Below are 20,564 nucleotides of genomic sequence, written 5' to 3'. Positions count from 1 at the left end.
CATGAGTCTGCCAGTGCCTAGAAAGAAGGGAATTGGGGCAGGTGAGGGAATTCACTGCTCCTCTTGAAAAAACTCCTTTAGAAATTTTGGGTTGGTTTGGTTGGAGGGAAGGTGGAGCCCAAATGACTGAGACTCCTTTGGCGTGTAAAAAGCCCACCCTGAGAAGTAGGGCATTGGCTTCCTCCAAGCAGAGCTGATTTTGCTCTGGCTGTGTGTGAGCTCTGTGAAACTGTGGACTCTGCAGATGCTTTAATTTGATAAAGCACATAAGCAAGGTACAATGAGAAAAGCTTCATGTGTGACCAGAACCTACTGAAATCTTGGAGCAAGGATCTTGAAGCTACCTTGATTTTATCATGGCTTAGGAACAAAAGGCTGCTGCTGAGGAACTGCTGTGTTGAAAATTCAAGACTTGACTCGCCACTTGGAAAGGGTTTATAATCAACATTTTTAGGCAATTTCTTTTTCAGGAACCCACTCTTTTCAGGAAAGTCTGGAATGGTGTGCTTTTCTTAACTGTGTACTTGACCCATAGAAAACTCTGGAATTTGAGCATGTTTTAATAAGTAAAACAGTCCAAAGTCAATCTAACATAATTTTCATGCCTATGTTGCCTCTGCTGTGTTACTAATAAAATGTGTGACCCTTGAAACAGCACCAGATTCAGATTCTGTCTCTTTTAGTGAAATCCAGAGACTGTTTCCTTCTTGCTGCAAGCTTCTCAAATCCTTTTACTACTTCTCTTCCACCTTTGGACCATGCCCAGTTAAAAAGGAAAATAATAAGAAAAAAAGTTTATGAGCTTTTATTCTGTTGCTGGTACTGACAAGAAATACCTGTGATGATAACTGGACTTGCTCCTCTCTAGGGATCTCCGAACCCATCCTGCCTGGTCATAATTTTGCAGGAGCATAAGCATCCCAGGAGGCAGGTGCATTTACTAACAAACTTCAGATGTCAAAACTGCCTCCAGCCTCTTCAGCCAGATGCTTTTGTGCCTTTAGCTAATAGCTTTTCTTGTAGCAAAGCCTTGTTCAACAAAACTGTAGGTGGTGGTTGGCTCTTTTCCAGAGCAGCGCAGTAACATCTCAGTTGTCTGTGCTCACAGCCAATGCAGATCCACATGCACCAGGCAGGTGAGAACTGCTGGTGTGGCTCAGTGCCTCACTTCTAGCTGCCTGAGGAAAGGGACTATGCAGAGAGCAGAGAAAAGCTATTTCCTTGGAGCTGCCCTCCTCTAGATCCTAGGTAACAGTGGGGGACATGAGTACTCAATGTCTAAAGAATGGAAATTTAAGATAAAAAAACCCCTGTAGTTATCTGATGAGCACCAGAGTGCATGAGCTGCTCAATCTCACACAAGTTTTTCTGCTAACTCAGTAGTGCATTTTTCTCCCCTCTTACTTCTTTAAACACACAGTCACATCAGGGAGTACTGCACACCACTGTATATGCCTAAGAAGCATTCTGGAAGAGGTTTTAGCAGGAAGAACCACATTATCATACACATATGATCCTCACCTCACATAACCCTTTATAAGCACCATTCCCTGTAACAAAGTTCTTATATAACCCACAATATTACAGGCAAGAGGGAAGGAGAAAGTGGAAAGAAGGCTCTAGGGAGACTAGTCAGTCTTTTGCCTACCTTTGACATGTGTGTGTAGCTTTCAGGTGTCTGTGTTCACTTCTTGCCTAGTCTACCCTGCCTGATCCCAGTTAGTGGATAGAGTGGAATTTTCATGCTGCACAGTGATCAAGAAGTGGCTTGGCTGCTATGCAGGGAAGGTAGTGAATGCAGAAGATGTGGAACATCAGCTCCCTGTAGCAGTTTTGGCAGTTTAGAAATGTCCTGGCCAGCCTTATTCTGTTGTGACCACTGAATCAAGCACAACAGTTCAAAAACCAGTGGCTAGAAGAACTGCAAACTGATCTTGCACCTTGGTGTCTTTGGTTGTCTTCTGCTGCAGTTTGTACTGCAAGAAAACCCTGATATTTAAAAATCAGTCCCTCTCTGAAATTATCTACCCTTTAATTTGACTTTAAAAACATCAGCTGCATGCCTTGCACATCCAATCTTTGGAAAAGCAGAAAGTGTCAATGGAGTAGTAAATATGAGGTGCTAAAATCAATCATTCATTATCAGTTCCTTGCTGTGGAATCTATATTGTATGGTATTTTTTTTCCTCATCAGCTCTTAGCAATGTTGCATTTAATCCACACAAAAACATTAATTTCTGTCCTGCCCAGTGGTGACAGATAAAAGTGGTTATTCTTGATACCCTGCCTCCCTGGCCTAACTTTGGAGTTAGCTCAACTTTTCACACAATTTGGACTAAAGAGGAATGTTCTTCCCAGCTTGAATTATTCAGTGTTTCTCTCCTACTGAAGGTACTAGATGTACCATTACTTAGTGATGCAGGTGTTTTCAATGCTTTGGAGCCTTTAGGAGAAATGCTGCAGTATTCTCTTGCCATGCCATGATACAGGCATGAAATGCAGAAAAATTTCAGTGCTTTGAACTAAAATCCCAGGTGCAGAAGTATTATTTGAATGAATAACAGTAGCCAGCCCAAGCTCTATGCTAAGATAGGAGAAAGAATGCTAAAGCTTTATCTATTATTTGGCAAACACAAAGATGCTCCAGCTGCAATAAGAAAAGTGAGGGTTCAGACTTGGTCAGTGACAGGTACAACTAGATCTGTTTCTACAAACTGAGTTGCATGAAAGTAGTGTCATGTGGTTTTATTGGAGTATCTGTGCTGCTTAAGTTCCTGTGTCTGCAAAGGATTGGCTCATGGGCAGCCAGTTTTTACCCCACACTGGGGGCAGGAGGAGCATATGAGGGTGTTATCTCACAGCATTTCACCATTGAGATGCATAGGAGAGATTCCATCTCGTATTACTCAGGACTATGGCCAGAAGTGAAGTTTTGCATTTTGGGCTGGTGAAGGAGGCTGAGTCTGTAATACTGAGCCCTGAAATCCTCTGTACACAAAACAGGTATGGCAAAAGCAGTACCAGTAGCAGCAGCAATATATGTCTGCTTCAAAGCTAATAAACTGCATTGTGGCATTTCACTGTGAGAAGAAAATGTTTTTCATGACAGCTCATAGCATTATTCAGGTCACACACTGTGAACATATTTTCCATATTTTATTGCACACTGTCTCAGTGTGGTGCTGGCAGTTCTGATAAAGCAGAGTGGCTTGGATGAGTCAGGGAGGCTGCATGATCTGGGAACTGTAAATTGAATTCAATTCCAGCTTACTTTTCCTGTCATCTTTGCAGCATGGCTTTTATAATATATATATATGTTCAAAAAAATAATAAAGGCACCCCAAATCCTCAAACTTTTAAAAGCAGAAAATTTATATATATATATATATATATATATATATACACACACATATACAGATATATATACACAAATATAGATATAGATATAAATTAGATATAGACAAATATATCTCTATGTTTTCTGCATGGTCAGTTGTCATGAAAGTCTGAGGATTTGGGGTGCTTTTAATACGTTTTTTTAAACGAGATTACAGAAACCTTGGTACTGTGGAGGACAAAGCTGCTGAAAGACTATTTCATAAGGGGTAAAGATATATCCTAGTCAACTTTTTAGCTCAGAGATACTTTCTTCTTTCAGAATAATGTATATGGTGAAGGCTGGAGTTCATTTTTTAAGTTTTCCTGCTATTAATGATATTTTGTGTAGCTCCATTCTCTTGATGTTCTCAAAGTATTTTGATTAAACCTTTTGAACCACATTTTTGAAAGACAGGAAGAGTTAAAATCCTTTCCACATTTGGGTCCAGTGATCTGCCTAATGTCCACCAGTACCTCAAGACTACCAAGAGATTTTAAACTTCAGCATCTAGACCGGAGTTAAAATCCTATTCCAGTCCTGGGAAAGCTCACATTTTCCCAACCTTTTTTTCCTGCTACTTCCCTACAGAGATGCTGGTTCAACTTCTACTTTGTGTATCTCTTTGGTGCAAAAGGGAAACTCCTACTTAAGATACTGTGATACTGGAAGATATTGCAGAGCTGTTTTTTCCTTGGAAGTAGCTGTAGAAAATTCTGATCTGATACCACCTGGAATATTGTTGTGGACAAAAAAAAACATTCGCTGCAGTGCTATTTTTCCAAGTTAACATAAGCCTTTGAATTGCTTTTTAATAGCTTCCTTTCTGCATGTGTAGTATTAAATTATGGATTAAGTAATAGAAGCAAAGAGGAAAAGCAAAACTTAAGTCACAAAGTCTTTGAGGAAAGGGTAAGAAGGCTGAACTGAAACACTAGTAAAGAAAAACTGAAACAAATTTTCTCTGTCTGGGAAACCATCTAGATGCCATGATAACTCTTTTTCTTCTGTGAGTCTGAGATCTATTGTTTTGAAAACTCAATTTTCAGGTAATCAGCAAACAACAGCTTCATAGATTAATCATCATTGCTAGATCAGATAACCTCCAAAAACTGCTCAAAAGCAACAGTCACAAACCTTTGTGAGAAACCTTCCCCATCTCACATAAATCTTTGGGCAGGGAAAAGTTGGATATTGGAAAAGAGCTGAGTTGTGCAAGGGAGGCATCCTTATCAACAGCAGGGTTTGTATAAACATCCTGGAATGGTTACCCAGAATATTCTGGTGTTAAATAACTCAAGAACCAATTGCCATCATTACAGACTTCCACAGATCTCTCCACAGAAGTAATTTCAAATAGATTTACTAAATGATATTTAGCCAGTTCTGATACAGCCATTCTTCAAATATGGGCATGAAGAACTTGGTAACTTGACTGTTATGTACAAATTGTAAGAAGTTATGCACTAACTTATGAACATAAATTGATGCATTTTTCATTGTTGTGGTTCAGACACACTAAAATTGGACAGCCTCCTATATGGTTTGATCCTAATCAAATTCAGGCTTTCATCTGAGCAGAAGTATAACTGCTCCTCCCCAGCCTGCTCCGCATACTGTAAAAGTTGCCCTGCTGTAGTAACTCTTACCATTTGTGTTAAAAAATTCAACCCCTGAAGTTGTGATTACAGTGACCCTTCCAGGATCCTTACAATAAGGAAAAGCCAAGTTGAGAAGTGTTTGCCATTACAATTTCACATGTCAGGGCATCCTAGTAGTTTTTGCTAGCAAAGTCTGTTCTAATTGCTGTAGTTGCTGTTACCACTATCTCTTTTAGCATATAAGCTTGAAATCTATACCAAATTTTTAGCCCCAGTCCTGTATTAAGCCTAAACAGTCAGGGTACAGTGTCTGAAGGTGAAGTTGCCAAAAGAAATTTGAAAAGCCTTGAGGATACAGGAAATTTAGGGGGCATTGATTCAGGAGAGAGCCAGATGTTTCAGGCTGAGTCAGTGCTGAACCTCCTCACAGATTTGCAGGCAGCATTTTGCCACGACCTCTTTATAAGTCAAGCTGAGTAACTTAATCCCCTTTTCATCACTCATGCTTTTTATGCACGCATGTGTGTGTGGGCTTTAATATACAAATTGATATTAAATGATAATATAATAATTATATTTTTTCTTTGAGCTAAATTCAAACTTGGGTATCTCTGTGCTTTTGTTGGTTCCCACCTGATACAGCTGGAGACCTTTCTTAGAAGAGCAGTCATCACCAGATCAGCAGAGACAAATGTTCTAAAGCTTTATGACTCCTCCAGAAAGAGACTTTTTCTCCAGTTGTCTCATTAGACATTTGAGTGCAATTGCTACTAAACTTAATACTTAAGGAATTTTGTTTATGATAAATTACCCTTTCCATCTTTCAACTTGTTTTAAGTTTGGCCTCAAAAATGTGTAACTTCAGCTGATTCTTGAGGCATTGAGAAAGTCTGTTGAGATAAAAAGGGTAGGAAAAATGTTACATTTAAAAGTAGAAGTTACAAAAAGCCATCAAGTATTAGGCAGGAACTCTTCATAATCTGAGAAGAGATACTACAGAGGGCCCAGCCACATTTTTTTAATTTTGCAAGTCCAACAGAAAGCTTGTTTCCATGTAAGGCTCGGTTACTTTTATTTCAGTTTAATTCCGTGGGACATCTTTTAGAAATGGCCACAGCAGACAGATGTAGCATTTTCAAAATCCATGGACTACTGACCTGAGGCTTAATATGGGCCACCTTTTCCAGGTGTGTGACTGTAGATATCTGACTGAGCAGTGTTAAGAAATCAGTAAGATGTGATACTTGTCGTGGAAACCATGTGCTGTGGTGGGGGAATGGGTTTCACCTTCAGAGAATTTTGGTATCATTAGAAAGTTCTCACATGGCAGTCTCCAGCAGAGGCAGTGGCCAGCAGTTCATAGCATCACTGTGAAATGCTGGAGGGGGAAATCTGAACTCATATTAACTCTGCACAAACCCATGGGGTAAGTCTGAGGTCAGGGCTGAACTGACCTTTTATGTGTGAATGGCAGTAGCTGTAATTCTCTTGCTGGTTATGGGAATGGGCTGAACCAAAGCCAGGTTTTTTCTGAGCTAGATAAAGGGGGAAAGAGCTGACAGTGTGACTTAGAAGTATCTCAGTTTTACATGCAAAGGACCCTATCTCTTCATGACCTTTCAGGCCCATGCAAACTGAATGCTGAATAGGAACACTCAGAGCTCATGGTGTTTTATTCCAGTTTTGTGTTTTCTTTGTGTAGGCTTCTTTGTGTCAAAATAAAATCTTAAGAGTTCATAATGATTTTGCTTTTACAGTCACTAAAGTCAGGTGCTGTCTGGCAGCCCATGGTATGTGGGAAATGAAATGAGATGCTTACTTGGTCCCTTTTGGCTCTGTGCTTTGTGAATTTGGATAGCTGGAGTGACACTGAAACCCAGCTCCTGGCACCCTCCATCCATTTTGCATTCTAGTCATGAGAATGATTTCTCTTTACGGTTTTGCTTTTGAGATGCTGCAGATGGTGGGGGGAAAAAGAGGGGAGAGAGGAAGAGAAGATCTGGGGAAGGGGCTTCTGCACCCTGCCACTATAATTCATTGTGATCTGACCTTCTGGATTTTCAGCCCTGCTCAGCCATCCATCACTTCTCATGTGACTGTCACTTCATATTATTGTAATTAGCAAGTGCCAGCCCCAGAGATTTGACAGTGGAAGCGAAAAAGTCCCAGAAGCTCTCTGCCAATTTAAAATTAACCCTGTCATTACAGGACACATTGTCCTGCTCCAGAAGTAGCTCCTTGGCATTTTGCACTGAGATAATACCATGGTCCCATGGTGGTATCCAGCTCCTTGAGTCACTGTGCCTTATTGTCCTTGTGTCCTCCCAGCTTCCAGGCTGCTTCACCCTCCTTCCTCCCTACATGCCACCCCTCTTTGCTGCCTATGAGAACTGAAGCTGCTAATGAGGATGCTCAAGCCAGCAGTCCCAGAGTCTGTGGGTGGATGATAAATTCGGCTTTCTGTGGTTGTGCCAATTGAGGGCTGTCTGCTCAGCCTCAGAAAAGACCCTGCTGTTCTGTCTCTGTTCTTCCCCTCCTTCTGGGACTTATCCCGCTGTGCCAGCACTGCAGAGTAGAGAGCCACCAAGGTCCCTGCCCATTTGTGTGGCCATTGCTTCGTGCTGCTGTCTAAGACTCCCTGTCTTTGTTGTTGTGGGTGTCTCAGCCAGGTGGACAAAAGCTAGGTCAGATCTGCCTTCTCATGCTACAAGTTCCTCACCTTTGCTTATAAACTTTCTCCCGGTGTGATTGGCAGTTGCTGCTCCCAAGTCCCTCTTTACATGGCATTTACAGATCATGCTTCGTTGTCTTTTAAGCAGGGGGTGGCTGGAGGTCATCCTTGTTGTTACTTTGTTCAGCTAATTAGGTGCAACTCCTGCTCTGCTGCTGTACAAAGGTGACAGCACTGACAGCTCACTGGAAGGTTGCCTTTTGCTGGGAAATATCTGGGGCTGCAGACAAAAATTTGAGATATGGAGAGTGCAACAATATCTGACACACTGTCTCTGTGGTCATTCCATCTGTTCAAACAAATAGAACACAGACATGTAATGAAGGTGCTCATAATCCTGCAGTTCAGCTGGGTGATGAACTATTTCAGTGAGTGTGACAGGCATGTTGGACATGGCCCTGGCTCAGATATCGTTCTGATAGAGTTTGCATATAAGCAACATTGTATTTGCTTAACCCATTCCACACCATTCTGTCAAGGCACAGCTTTTTTTACTGTGATGTTCACAAAAGCTGGCCCACTCCTAATCCTTAAGGCTAAGGTGATGCCCATTCTTTTGCAGTAGTTCTGCACTGCCATACAGTTCTGAGCCACATTGCACTTTTCCCCATCCCCTCGACAGCTATTGCTACAAATTGTCTACTCTTAATTTAACCTTTCTGGGAGTCTGGGCCAGAACAGCTCCTGCTCATTGCCAAAAGAAGCTTAGCTGAGCCCCTGAAACATAATTTTGCTATCTAGTCTTTATACGCCTGAGCCATGAAGTTTCTGAGCCTTCTTTCAACCTTCAAACATATTTGCCTCTGCACCACACAGTTTACTGAGCCCTGTGCCAACCCACATGGCAGGCTATGTTTGTTTGAGAACTCTTGTATTTTGTTGGTGTTCCTGACACCGAACTAGATACCAGCAGTAACTGTGCTCACCGAGAAGCAGGAAAGTGCCTACACAGCTGTTACTGCCTTAAGCTTTTCTAATCACAGCAAATTCCGATGGTTTGTCAGCTACATCCACAGAATAATGTATCCTTTTCTTTGTGCTACATTCTAGGTTATTTTATTGTAGTGAGAGCTCAGGCAGCTTTATTAGGGCAGCGTGCTCCCTGTGTCTCTTCTCAGCTTTAGTACATTTACAAGCACTGCTCATCGTGAGGAAAGGTTGTGTGGAAGAGTAGCCTTGAGAGTGCATAATCTTGGTGTTATTATGTGGTTTATATGCACAAATGAAGAGAAAATACTTGCCAGTAAATGGAAAGATAGGCATGGAAAGAACAAAAAAGAATCAGCAGAACTCTAAAAAATGGAAGCAAAGTTGTATGTTTGGATTATTCATTAGGCATGACAGGCACTAGGGAATAAACTGTGTTGTACTTCATGACTACCTTCAAGGGAATATGACAAGATTAAGAGAAATTTCTGCTCATTACTTAAATGCCCAGCTACATTTTATGTCCACACAGTGCAATGCAAAGTGTCAGTACTCATTGGTTTAAGAGCTCACAATTTAAGGTAGCTGGAAATGCCTGTGGATAAGTCTTGCACTATGGGATTGAGCTGTTTCTGTAGCCATACCCAGCGTCTCTTTCTGGTGAAGCATGAAAAATGGAAGAGTTTGTCTTTAGCAGAGATCAAATACTTGGTTCTGGCCAGGAAATAAAGGCCAGGAGTTGCTATTCTGCTATTCTGCTAAGCATGGGCAGCAGCACCACACAATCCTTATGTTGCAATGGGCACAGCATAGTTCAGATTGGAAGACACCCCTGGAGGTTTCCAGAATGACCTCTTGTTGAAATCAGGGTTGGCTGAAGATCTGACCAGATTGCTCATAGTTTTATCCAGTCTTGAAAATCTCCAAGGATGGAGGATGCACAGCCTGTCATTTTTCCACCTGCAAACAGAAAGCATGAGTTATACAATTGTAATGTAATATCTTTGTGACCAGAGGAACTTGGTAACAGAATCAAAGCTGCTCTTGCACTGTTACTTGAGCACTTCTTGCTCTGCAGCTCTCTTTACCACTATACCCTTCAAAGCATGATATTGAAAAGGGTCTATTTTTCACTTTAGGAGGCATGTCCTATCTCTGTGCCATTAGAATGCTTAGCAACATTGATGCTGATGCATGTCACACATGCAATGAAAGTTAGACTGTTTCCCAGCCTATATTAGACACTTTTCTCAGCTCTCACCTCATTATTTTTATGATGAATCCAAACCCCAGCAATTAAAGGAGACCACCAGTGTTCTTTTATGTCAGCAACGGGTTAGAGTAATTGCCTGTGGAGCTATCAGTGTCCCTAGCCCAGAAATGCTGCAGCTCTCCAGGTGGCAACCTTGCACCCAGTAAAAGAACTGTGCTAATTGCCTGAAACCCTTTTTATATCATCCTTCCAACATTATTATTGTGTATTTAAACCTAAGTTTCAGAGTATCAACAGTCCAGTGGGAGTTGCTGGTTTAGGAAATCCTGGAATCCTGGGTTAATAAATCTCTACACATTGGGCTTAGTCATAGCCCAAGATAGCTCTGCCACTCTACAGTTCTGAATCCTTAAACAAATTACTTTGTTTCTTCATATTCCTGTTGCTCATGTTCCTTCTGCTCATTTTTGGTATTTCTGGCCTGGTGCTGTAAACTCAGTTGTTAAGTTACTGTCTCAATATGGATTTGACAATAAATCCATATCCAACTAATACCCGTGTTCTCCAGCTATTAACTATTGTTGCTTGCTTCTTGCTCTCTGTCTTTTCACAGGTGAACTCAGTCTCCTGCTATTGTGGAAAAGAGATGAGGAAAAAGCTACCAACTATTCCACAGAAAACAAAAATAATTTCTTAGCCAGTGGTTATAATAACTGCTGTGGACCCGTCTCTCTATATGATTTCCTGACATTAAATGAATTTGACATTTACATCTGCTTTTATTTATTCCAAGAGCCCTGTGTGATTTTTTTCCCCATTTAAAGTGCTATTATACTCTGAAAATTGTTTTTAATATTGGCACTTTAGGGGCTCTCTATTTATTCTGTCAAATTTACTCAGAGCAAAAACATGTGGTTTGACAGCAAGAAACTCTCTGGCTTTTGTGATGTTTGGATTGCAGTGGAAAAGGCCTTTGCTAACTCATAGCACTGCAGACCCAGATGTCAGAATTTTCCTGAACTGTGCAGAATTGATGGAGAGTGATGAAGGAGAGCGTGACGCACAGTGCTGAGAATAGACTGTGCAGGAAAAGCAGAGACAGCGGGCTTCTCTCCCTTGTCCCTCTCTCGCTGCTACAGAGGATTTATGACGTTGTAACAGGCTCTGCCGTGAGTTGAATACGAAAAGGATTTCTCCAAGCCTGTAGTACAATCAGCATTTTTGCTGCATTGGCTTCATTGCTTCGCTTCAGTACTCCAGTGAGCTGACTGGCAAAATCCCAAACTGCATGCTAAGATCCCTGCAGTGCTGCAGGGCAAAAGAGTGCCCAAGCTGCAGAAATAATGAAATAATGTACCTCGTAAGTGCCCTTCACTGAGTCAGAAGATCCCCTGAGGAGCAGCAAAATCCTTGAGAGGTTGTTGCCAAAATTCCTTCTTTGCTGTCATCCACTGCAGAGGTAATAATTTGCATATAGTTACTGCTCAGCAAATTCCCTGACACAGCCTCTGCCCTCCACACCAGAGAACTGCTGGCTGCTTTCATACACAATACACAGATCCAGATTCCTCCAAACATGAGGCCAGGATGTTGGGATCACTTATCTTTTCACCAAGATGAAACCCAATCAGAAAAAGCAATTTTGTTGCTGTATTTACATCTCTTACCAGCTTACTCTATCCTTTACTGTCTTTTGCTTGCAGTCTAAATGGGAAGCACTTGAGTAAAGATTATTAGGTGTTCACAGTGCTGAACACAATGAAATCCTGATCTTCCTTCATCAATCACTATCACAATTACATCAGCATTTATCTGTTTACAATGTCTGTTCTTTCAGTAGGAAGGTCTGCTGGGATCTCAGTGGTAATAAGAGAGTGCTGTTTTTCTCAGCCATGCCTCCTTTTAAGAATATAAATGGAATAGTTCTTTATGGCACCCAAAATGAAATTTTTCCACAGATACCAGTGATTATTTTTTGAGTTGGCTTTTTCCTTTTATGCCTAATTGATACTTTTTTACACTATATATTTAATAGCTTTCTGGCACTTTCCATGTAGGAATCTTGAGGTACAGAAATATTGTATCTGTTTTACAGACATGGGAATCTGAGGAAAAGCATGGTAAGGTTTACCTGTCATCAAGGTCATGCACTGAGTTTATAACAAAACTGACATTTTTAAAAAACCCCAGAAGTTCACCACCATTTCTTCCCCTGTTATTAGCCATTCCCATTCTCTGTGCCTTCTTTCCCCCATCTTCCTTTTCTGCTACCATTTTTCCAATGTCTTGTCTTCTCATTCAATGGGTCTTATCCCTGAAGGTGGGGTTTGTTTTCCGTATTTCTGAATCTGGATCTGATACCCAAACTCTTCATATGCCATTCAGACTCACTGGCTGCCAGTCCTGCTTCTCTTTCACATGCTAACAGCTAGGAAATTCCATAGCAAACTCCCAGCCATTTGAGGGACCTTGGACACTGCCAGTAATTCTCCCTTCTCTTGTTTTTGGTGTTTTTTTCCCCTATGGCCCATTATAGTGCTGGCTTTTAACTTTTTTATGGACCTTTAGTATTTTGCCTTATAAACAGGTCATTCTGAAATGTCGTGGAGCCTGCAGTGTGTACAGACTCCAGAACAGTTTTCCATGGGACTCTGGACTCAGTATCTTTTGTATGACTATGTGCAGTAGTATGTGGGGATGCAGCCCATCTTTTCTCAGACACTATTTCAAACAAGATACCTAATACAAATTTTCTTTCAGTATCCTCACATTGAAAAAGTCTCCAGAATCTTCCTGGATTAAATCTTCAGAGTTTGCCCTGCAGTGCACCCCAAAAAAAGGTCAATCATCTGTGTATACAACAGCTGGTCAAAGGGACATGTTTAGGATTTGAGTGAGGTTTTCTGGTTGGTTTTTTTGCCTCTCTACTTTTCAAAAAAAAAAAAAAATCTCAAAACTTCTGCACATCGTTATTTTAAAAACTTCTGGGCAATCTACACTGTGAAGTAAGAATAGCCAGTTCAAAATTCTGATTTGTATTGATGTAGGCACTCTTTGTATTTTAGACATGGTGTAAATGTCTTTCTTGGATAGATTTGTTATCATGTTTTTAATACCTTGGAACAAGGGGGAGCTGCTAAGGAGGAGGGGAAGCTCTTTGCCCATGTGAGGACACCAGGGGAGCTGTCTGCCTATTTCAATAAGAGAAGAACAAATTTTTTTTTTTCCTTTTCACTCCTCCCCTCTTTCCTAGTGCTCCTACTCCCTTACAACTCCTGCATAGAGGTAGGAGTTCAGTCTCCAAACTGAATCAATTCTTGCTCCCTTTACTGATGCTGTCAGCAGAGCAAGGTTAAGTGTCACAACAGTGTTTTTGTGTTGTGAATAGCTCTTCTATCTGCATTTGCTTGATATAAACAGGCTTGTAGCCCCTTTCCCCTTTATCCTGCTCAATGCAACATACACACTGCAGATCACTAAAGCTGGGATTACTTGGCTTTACAAAGCTTCCCTAAGATGACTTGTCTCTCCCTGTCTCTCTCCAAAAAGCACCACAAGATCTCTGAAACCCTGTCTTTTGTCTGAGTGTGCTCAGAGGAAAAAAAAATCTTAATTTTAAAGACCTATTTTTCTTCTCACTTGTTTTACATCTGCCACCAGTTATCTGTATGAATAAGGCATGGAAAAACAGCAATTAGAAGGAGTAACCCCATACTGATAAGATGGCTGCTAGCTGATTGCCTTTACCTTGTGTTCCAACTAGCTACCCAAGAAAACCATCAGTGACTGGAGTAACAACATGGCTGGGAGAGTCTCAAAGGTTTTAGCCAATTCCAAGTGGATCAGCAGCCTCATATAAGATGGCCTGGTACTGGTGGAAATTATAGGTTTCAGATGGGACAAGAAATGACTCCCTACTGAGCTATTTTCCACAAGAGTAGAGACTGTCACAGTGTCTGTGCCACTTCTTTCTAGATGCTAGTAAGATTCTGTCTCACTCAGAATTTCCCAAGCACTCTTTATTTGTAGAAGCAATCCTCTCTTCTTTTTGCACTGGACTCCTGCTAAGTAAATAGTAGTTACTTTACTGGGGGGAAATTTACCCTGTGTGTGGAGCAGAGAGTATACTGGAAATAGCAAATATCAGCCATGCTGTTTGATAGAATGATGAAACTCTCTCCTGTTACTTAAATGGCATCATTCCTATGTAGGAAACTATAGCCTAATGGTGGAGCATTAATCTGATGATCTGATGAAATTCTCATCAGCTTGGAAATCCATGTATGGTTGACAAAACATCTAAAGCTGGCCTCTTGTTCCCCCTTAAAGTTTTAAGTGCACTTCAGCTTTTGAAGCTAACCCATTCTGCTGGAGGACTGCCCAGTCTTGCTTTGGCTTGTCTCTTTCTCTGGATTCCTGCCACATAAGAGATGTTAGCTACTTTGGTTGTGTTTTAGAAACATGGAAAATGTGGCTCATGTAAGCTTATGATAATGGATTGCTGGACTTTTCAGGCTGATGTTGTGGTTTATATTCTGCATTTCATGCTCAAGAATTTCCCTTGTGTAAACCTCACCCCTGTTGTTCATTTGCGAAGAGAAATCTTTTGGAGAGGGGACAGAATTTGCTAAGAGTAGGAAGGGAAAGTGGTTTGCCATGGAAGGTGTGACATATTCTGCACCTCACCAGAGCTTTGCAGCAGAATCCTGTTTTGCTGCTCTCTGATATCCTCTTTTGCTGTACTTTTGGCTGATGTTTTTCAATGCTAAATCATTAGTCTGCACTGCTTGAACCATCTCATGGCTTATTGAGGTTCACTGACCATCACATTGCAGTCCACAGCTGCCTTGGTTTGTAACTTCAGAGAGAAGAAAGTTGTCTGAAAGAAGCACTTCCTACTGGAGCTTCCAAACAGACAGCCACCACAACTCTTATCTCATTGTAGGTAAAGATATGTTCATGAGGTAACAGGTGTGAAAAATGTTATTTATTTAGTAAAATAATGTATGTATTTTTATATCCCACTCCCTGATCAGATTTATATTTATGTATCCCTTCAAAATTAGAGACTGTCAGGGATTATGTGCAGTGCAGATATTAAAGTGCATGATTTTGTTGTGAGGCCCTTGGGCATATGGCAAGTTTCTCTCCATATCTCAAGCAGGGGCTCCCCACCTCCCCAGCGCTTATCTGTGTAGCTGTGGTTGTGCTAAGGCAATGTCTGGCTTCACAGTTTCTCTTTTCCTTTCTTCGGGTGTGACTTCCTGTCAAAACTAAGGCATCAGGCTGGCTGCAGGGAAAGAGGGTTGGCTTAGGAGCTGCAGAGCTGGCTTGTGAGGCAGTTCGTTTTTTGTTTGGAATTTGCTTCATTCAAATGCTTCGACTATTTTTTGTTAGTTGAGCAATGTCAAACTTCTCAAGTGAACGTAAAGATATGAACACAGGCAAGAGTGGTGAAGTGCACAGCTCCTGTCCCATGCTGGGACCCTAATTGCTCTAAAGAATTACACACTTTGTCAAGTCCTGTTTGTAAGTCCTCTCTTGATTCAGCCTATTTTCCACCAGGGGGAAGTGCAAGTGAACTGCTTAATTTGCATAGCACTTGGAGGCAAAAATTTTCAGAAAAATTAATGCCTTGATGTGGTGATTTTTATATGCATGTGGATGTCTTGTCAGCCCATGGTTGTCCTACAGAGACAGCATTTCCCTGAATGGCTAGGTTATGCCCATGTGCACAGAGTGTATGAAGTGCATTTGATTTCTGATAAGATGAAATGCCTTTAAAATAAACTCTGTCCCCACAGAAATCAAGAGCAAAGCTCCCAGTGACATCTGAGGGTGCAAAGTATTACAAAACCTATCCTAGAAATGACTGAAGTCTGGACAGGCCAGTTTTTTCTAAGGTGCTAGTAATCTGCTACACAGAAGAATCTCATTTCTTACCCTTGTGTGCTGTGGAAACACCTTTTGTTTTAGAAACAGGCTTCCCATGGTGATCAGGTCAAGAACTGAACATCTTATTATCAATAAGAGAATTTACAGCTCTGTGGGATGTGTCTGATGGATGAGGCCATAATGACCTTCTTTGGGTAGTGTAGGGTCCTGTGGAAAAATCCTGAAGCATCTGTCTGAAAAGATTAGGGAGAATCCCAATTCCAGGTCTGGGATTCAACTACCCTGCTGGTTTTCCATTGTCCATATTCCAAGCCTTAACTGAGACCCAGACGGAGGTATATGGTCATTCTGCCTCTATAGAAGATGTGAAACTGCAGGCTGGCATTCTCCTGACCTCAGAGTTGTTCCTACTGCTGTGTTTTGTGGCATCAGCCCATTTCAGCAGCAGCATTAGGTTAGAGGATACCCAGAGGCCTCCTTGTCAATCACAAAGGAGTTGAGCTTTATTCCTGGACACATCATTCCTGCCTGCAGCCAAGGTCTGAAATAAAGCTGGCCAAGGAGAATTGCTCAGACATGCAGGTCATGGGCAGGCCAGAGTTTGTGCTTGGAGTGAGTCAGCCCTGGAACCTCCATGGGACTGACATTTGAAGATGAGGACAGAGGAAGACAGGCCATGAGTGCATCAGTAGCACTTGTGTGTGTGCAAATCTAAACCAGTCCAGGGGTGAAATTCTTGCAGCTGGGCAAGAATCTTGCTGCTGTGCTTGGCAGACAATGGGGGTAGCTGGACTGGCCCTGAGGATGGGAGGAAATGGTAAAGGCAACTTCCAACCTGAAAAGTGCCATGACAGGGACTGGACTAGATTTCATGCCCTTCCATTGATTTCTGTGCAAGGCAGCCATGGTAACTCTAGCTATATTTAAACCAAGGTTTTCCTCTTCCTCCAGGGGAAAAGAGAGGACAGAAAGGAACCACATACACAAGCTAGCTTTGGAGCTGTGCTATGGCTGCTGCTCAGCTGAGGGCCTCTGGACTGAGTTTCTCACTGCAGTGTGACCAGCAGGTTCTTGATACCTGCTGCACAGGGCTGCATGGCACTTGCTTGTGGGAATGAAGGGAGATGGTTCACTCTGTGCCAGACAGGGTAGCATCAATAGGAATTAGAGGAAAACTTGTGCATAAGAAGGAGGCAGGACCAGAGAGTTTTGGCCTAAAGCTAAGAAAGTATTTCTTAGGAAATACGTTAGTCGCAGTTAACAGGATCAATATGAGTCATGCGGACAAAAGGCAGTAATGGGACTGTTTCTACGACGAATTTCCCTGTAGCTGCTTCACAGATCAAGAGACCTTCAGGATTCATTCCTGGGAACAATAATGTGGAGTCCTTCTCCTCTTGGCTGTAGCAGTGTGAATCAGGAGCAAGTCTTTGGAAGTCAGGGCACCTGACATAGTAAAACAGAGGATGAAGGCACATAAATCCATGAGCTAAGAAAGGAAAGACTTAAACTGAAATGACTGACACAAGAGGCAGCAATTCCTTCCCATACTACTATTCAGCAGACCTTAAACTTTAGGGAGAATTACTATGTGAGGACTGCTCTGCCCTGTATCCATTTTGGTTCCTGGCTGCTCTGAACCATCAGCCAGCAGAAGAGCTGCTGTGAGGTGCCTCGAATCAGGGTACACAGCAAGGCACCCTGCTCTTGTCCCAGAACATACCAAAGGATACCCATGGCAGCATGAACAGCTCTGAAGGAGAAGTCAGCAGCAGGGATTGGTAAAACCCTTTCCTTACTAACCCTGAGGGCATGCAAGGACTTGCAGGGACGTGTACTGTTTAGTTTCAATTGCTAGTTCACATTTCTCTCAGTTCTGGATAACTGCCTGCTGAAGCTGAGGTTATTTCTAACCTCTTGGAAAAAAATTTTACTTCCACTTTCTACCTGATCATACTGGTTATTTCTTTTTCCACTGTTGTGCATGACAAGGCTGGCTGGCCAGTGCAGCTCTGAGCAGAGCTACAAGTTCACAGAGCACCCAGGAGCAAGCTAACAGGACAGCTAACCCAGCTGGTTTTGCTTCCATGTGCAACGAATGCCATTGCAAAGACAGAGTTTGGGATGCTTGTAAGCTCTTTTTGATGCACATAAAAGAGGTAATGTCTTCTTTTCCACCAAATATAAGCTGTCCTAGCCTGTAGCTTTGCCTAATTTCCTATCAACAGCTTCAAGGAGACTTGGGTGTAATCCCCCTTTTAATCCTCTGCCTGCAGGAGTTGGAGATGGGGTTTGGAGGACAGACAAAGATATAAACCCCTACTTTTTCTTTATTTCCAGTTGCCACTTCCTCCTTTTACCAGATCAGATGTCTATATTTCATCTTCAGTTCTAATGGAGAATGTCTGCTAGTATTTTCCTCATTGACTGCATTCATTTTAGAGAACAATCTTGTAATTTTGTCATTCATTGTGAGCTTCTGTTCCCTCTAGTGGTAGCTGGGCTCTGTGTGAACCATAATATATAGGGAGTTTGTTTTAGGTCTGAACCCATATTCAAGATCTGATTTACCCTCAGTCTTCGTTGTTCATCACAGATATTCACTAAGAGACCTAGCAGACATTTAATCCAAGCTCTGGAGTTTGGAAATAGTCCTTGTGCAGGCCTGAAGTTCTCAGGACCTTGTGTGTGTCAAGCACCAGCCCACCAGCAGGTGTCCCAGAAGCCCACTGGTTTTCACCACGGCAGGAACAGGATCTCTCCTACCTGGTTCTTCTGAAGAGCCCTACAGATGCTCTGCCACAAGCAGGATATGGCATCAAATAAAAAGCACAACGCACAAATGAAAAGTGTGTGGATTTCAGGACTGGGTGTGCTGGAGCCAGGATCTTCACCTCACCATGTGGATACGCCCCTTGCGGGGGCTGAGGAGCCTGCTGTTGCCTTGGTGACTGGAGCCGGCTCTATTAGCACAGCCAGGAGAGCTTAATCCAGTGTAGTCCAGAGGATTAAGAGCGAGTTCCTGCAGCACAGCCCGAGAAGGGGTGATTTCAGGGATGACGCCAGGCAGATATCAAATTTTGTGTCATGTTTAGCCAACATGGGAGTACTGGGTTGAGACGGCTGCTTATCATTCCCTAGTGCTGCAAAGAGAGCATTATCTTTCTCATATTCCAGGAACCCTTCAACTTTGACAGGGACAAGAAGTCCCTTGGGGACTACCTGTTCTCTATTAGCAATACCATCAAGAGACAGTAGTTTCTCCAGCTCTTGCAATAGAAATGAAACCTCTGTCTAAAGGAAAAGCAGTAATAATGTTGTACTGGTTCACAACAAAAGCACAGGAGCATGTGCTAGCACCATCTAGCCAGCATCCCCATCATTGCAGCACCAGCTACTTCTTTCTCCTTTTATCCATCTTTGAGCTCGATGTGAGTAGTTGTCCTCTGTTTTCAACTTACTTTTCTTACTTACTGTCTTGTATCCCTTGTCCTCTGGCATTATTGCTTATCCTCCCCCATTTCTCATTGTACTTCAGGGAGAGCCTGAGAACTTGCAGGGAAAGCCATTGATTATGCCCTGGTATGTGGGAGAGAGGATGAGATGTTCTGGTCATATCCCAAACCTGAGACCCTCTGACAAGGGTGAAGCCAGAGTATTCCTGCATTCTGTTTCCAATATGGGCCTGAAATCATGTGAAAATGGCTACAGGGCATGTAGCCACTGGGGAAGCTCTGTCGATCCAAGGCACGGCCCTAAAAGCAGGGAGTTATGAAGTCACCTTTGGTCCCTGCTGCCTCCTGTTGTGGAAGCCCCAGATATGGGTCAACTGGACCCAGCTGTCTCATTTCAAGTGCGTGTGTCCAAAGCAGCAGGGGAGGAGCCAGATGAGCAGCAATTAATTACCTGAGGCAAGTAATCCTGAGGACTGGGCAGTGCTGTGGGGCCAGACATCCTTGCACACTATGGAGAGCAGTACCCTGTTTCACGCCACGGAGCCTGTCCTGGCAGCTCACTCTGTCTTGGAGCTCGTCTCCTGGTCTGCTTTTCCAGGGTGTGTTCTGCCTGGGTGGTGACGTGGAGGTAGTACAGCGGTGGGTGAGCGAGGGCAGGATTTCCCTACAAGCCCTCAGTCCTCGTCCCCAGCGTGTGAAGGTCGCTGGCTCCTGGGTAAATTTCCATCGGATGCGGCACTCTCCCGTTGCGACTCAGCATTTCTGACACCCGACTGCAGCTCCTCTTTCTCATTTGATCATTTTCTTCGTAAGGGGAACTAACAGCCGTTACTAGAGTGATTTGGCCACCGTCCAACAGTGTGTATATTACTCACACATTTCCCTGCTAGCAAAAGGGGGTTTTTTTTCCACTGTCTGGTTGCAGCCTCTTCCTATCTTCATCATTAGATAGCTCAGAAGGTCAGTGCTAAAAGAGAAATCTCGGAGGCTTTTTTTACTACCCAGAGTAAGGGAGGGCCGGTGCTGGGGGAGAGGGAAGGGGTGAGAAAGAATGGAGGGTATGCCCGACTGAATTAATTCTTCACTAGGATTGTCTCTGGTACAGCTGAAAACACAATCCTGGAATATGTAATATTTATAGAAACCATACTGCCCTGGTTGAGTAAATCTCAAGGTCATCTGGTGATCACTGCAAAAAGACTGGCCAGATACTGCTGCTGTTGCCCTGGCATCATGAGACCATAAGACCTTCGACTCAGCACAGAAATCTGCATACAAAATGGGATCCTACTCCCTCTCCCTAACAACCATCTCCCCTGAAACTGCCTTCAGAAGGAAATGCACAGCCCAGCAGTGAGGAGGTTCA

General features: G+C 42.7%; 2 long non-coding RNA genes across 2 annotated transcripts in view; one reads left to right on the top strand and one right to left on the bottom strand.

The window, feature by feature from the left end:
• LOC147654364 (uncharacterized) overlaps positions 1-10,634 on the top strand; it is a 97,967-nt gene extending 87,333 nt beyond the window's left edge. Inside the window, exon 4 of the long non-coding RNA XR_015285026.1 lies at positions 10,462-10,634. This is a non-coding gene — a long non-coding RNA (uncharacterized LOC147654364). The remainder of the gene's footprint in view (positions 1-10,461) is intronic.
• On the bottom strand, positions 4,153-19,797 carry LOC111939653 (uncharacterized). The gene is made up of 3 exons (XR_015285027.1): positions 19,650-19,797; positions 11,206-11,299; positions 4,153-9,595 (listed from the first exon to the last, which is right to left on the bottom strand). It is a non-coding gene; the product is annotated as an uncharacterized LOC111939653 (long non-coding RNA).
• Positions 19,798-20,564: the final 767 nt, after the last annotated feature.

This window comes from Cyanistes caeruleus, chromosome 3 (assembly GCF_971803275.1).
Source record: "Cyanistes caeruleus chromosome 3, bCyaCae1.hap1.1, whole genome shotgun sequence".
NCBI classification, from domain to species: domain Eukaryota; kingdom Metazoa; phylum Chordata; class Aves; order Passeriformes; family Paridae; genus Cyanistes; species Cyanistes caeruleus.
Note: the sequence above shows the minus strand (reverse complement) of the source record. Positions and strands in the feature narration are given on the sequence as shown.